We start from the raw sequence: 2,283 nt of genomic DNA, 5'->3' as shown, positions 1-2,283 counted from the left end.
TTTTCTCATCTGTGAAATGGGGGTAAAATCCCTGCTCTCCCTCTTTCCTCTGGTCAGAGAATGTGTCTACCAACTCTCCTGTCCTATACTTTTGCAGGTGCTTAATATGGTGCTCGACACACAGTAAGCTCTCAGTACCAATTATTGATGGTTAAACTGTGAGGCCCAAGAGGGGCATGGATTGTGTCTGATCTGGCTCATTTGCACTCTCCCTAGAGCTTACTACTGTCCCTAGCCTTTAATAAGAGCTTCATAATAATAATAATAATAATTATAATACTTGTTAAGTGCTTACTATGAGCCAATCACAGTTCTAAGCACTGAGGTAGATTCAAGTGAATCAGGTTAGACACAGTCTCTGACCCACATGGGGGTCACATTCTTATCTCCATTTTACAGATGAGATAAATGAGGCACAGAGAAGTTAAGTGACTTACCTAAGGTCACACAGCAGATATGTGGTGGGATTAGGACCTGGGTCCTTCTGACTCCCAGGCCCAGGCTCTATCCACTAAGCCATTCTATTTCTGCTTCATAAGTTGGAAGACTAATCAATTCTAGAATTCATCTGTCTGGATGCCTGAGTCCCTGCCCCTCGCCCTCCCCACAGCTTGCCGAAGCCCTGCCCCTCACCCTCAGAATAGGCTGAAGATCATTTCACCAATTGCCACCGGCTTTCTACCCTGATTCAATCCCATTCAATCCCTGCGACATCATCCCACTGACACCCAGAGAGTGGATGGTGAGGTAGGATTCTATATTGAGATGATTTTGTCCATGAGAAAGAAGGAATTAAAAAATGCATTTCTCTGGGTCCAGAGTACTGGACACAAATTAATTAATTCATTCATTCATTCAGCAGCATTTCCTGAATGCCAACTGTGCCCAGAATACTCTACTGAGCACTTAATCAGCACAGAGCACACGACTGAGTGCCTATTGTGTGCAGACCAATGTACTGAGTGCCTAAAGGGTGCAGACTAGTGTACTGAATGCCTACAGTGTGAAGGGCATGGTACTGAGGCCCTGGTATATGCAGAGCACAGTACTGAGCTCCTACTATCTGCAGAGCACTGTTTTAACTGCTTAATGAGAGGAGGGTAGTATGCTAGGCCTTTGGGGTACAAATGGAAAAAGTAAAAACTCTCTACTTGCTTCAGAATATCCTTCAACCAGTGGTATTTACTGAGTGCTCACTAAGAGAAGAGCAGTGAATTAAGTTCTTGAGAGAGTACAATTGACTACTCTTCTCAGAGTCGCACCTGGAGAGTTTCCAGTACTCTATCAGTCTCGGTTACAAGAGGGAGAATCAGAGGCCTACCCATTCCATTCCTAGCTTAGCCAGTGGCTGGTGAGTGGAAGGCAATCTGTTACAAGTCAAAACCCACCAGTGCTGGGCAGCAGCAGCATGGGAGAGAGTTGGGGGTGGAGACTCAAGTTTACGGTGCAGAAGGAGGCAATGGTAAACCACTTCCATATTTTTACCAAGAAAACTCTCTGGATCCACTACCAGAACAATTGCAGATGGATAGTGGGGCGTTCTGGGAGAGATGTGTCCGTGTTGTCGCTTTGGCTCGGAAACTACTCGATGGCATGACAACAAGACAATTGACTAGGTAGACACGGTCTCTATCTTCAAGGAGCTTACAACTGATATCATAATTAAAAGGCAAATTTACCTCAGTTAAAGTGTGAGAGGATAGCAGAGGTGATGCTTATCCAGGAAAGCAATCAATCAATCATATTTATTGAGCTCTTATTGTGTGCAGGGCACAGTACTGAGCACTTGGGAGAGTACATCACAATATAACAGACACATTCCTTGACCATGGAGAGTTTAGTCTAGAGGACAAGCTCACAGTCTAGAAGATGAGCTTACAGTCTGGAGGAAATGTGAGCAAAGGTTCAGGTCCTGGATGTCCTCAAGTTCTAGTGGATAAAGCCTGGCCCTGGGAGTGAGAAGGGCCTGGGTTCTAATCTAGCCTCTTCCACTTCCTCTTCACTTGCTGTGTGACCGTGGAAAAGTTGCTTCACTTCTCTGTGCCTCAGTTTCCTCCTCTGTAAAATGGGTATCAAATACCTACCCTCCCAACCCACTTAAGTTCTCCCCGACCCCTTCCATGAACGGGAGGGTTGGTGTCCAGCCTAATTATTTTACATTTACTCAGTGCCTAGTATTCATTCATTCATTCAATAGTATTTATTGAGCGCTTACTATGTGCAGAGCACTGTACTAAGCGCTTGGGATGAACAAGTCGGCAACAGATAGAGACGGTCCCTGCC

General features: G+C 45.2%; 1 non-coding gene across 1 annotated transcript; it reads left to right on the top strand.

Moving 5' to 3' along the window:
• The first annotated feature begins 1,244 nt into the window (after nucleotides 1–1,244).
• On the top strand, nucleotides 1,245–1,378 carry LOC114812493. The gene has a single exon (XR_003760145.1). It is a non-coding gene; the product is annotated as a small nucleolar RNA SNORA7 (small nucleolar RNA).
• Nucleotides 1,379–2,283: the final 905 nt, after the last annotated feature.

The sequence above is a fragment of the Ornithorhynchus anatinus genome, chromosome 5, assembly GCF_004115215.2.
Source record: "Ornithorhynchus anatinus isolate Pmale09 chromosome 5, mOrnAna1.pri.v4, whole genome shotgun sequence".
NCBI classification, from domain to species: domain Eukaryota; kingdom Metazoa; phylum Chordata; class Mammalia; order Monotremata; family Ornithorhynchidae; genus Ornithorhynchus; species Ornithorhynchus anatinus.
The sequence above is the reverse complement of the archived record's forward strand: the minus strand, read 5'-3'. Positions and strand labels throughout refer to the sequence as shown.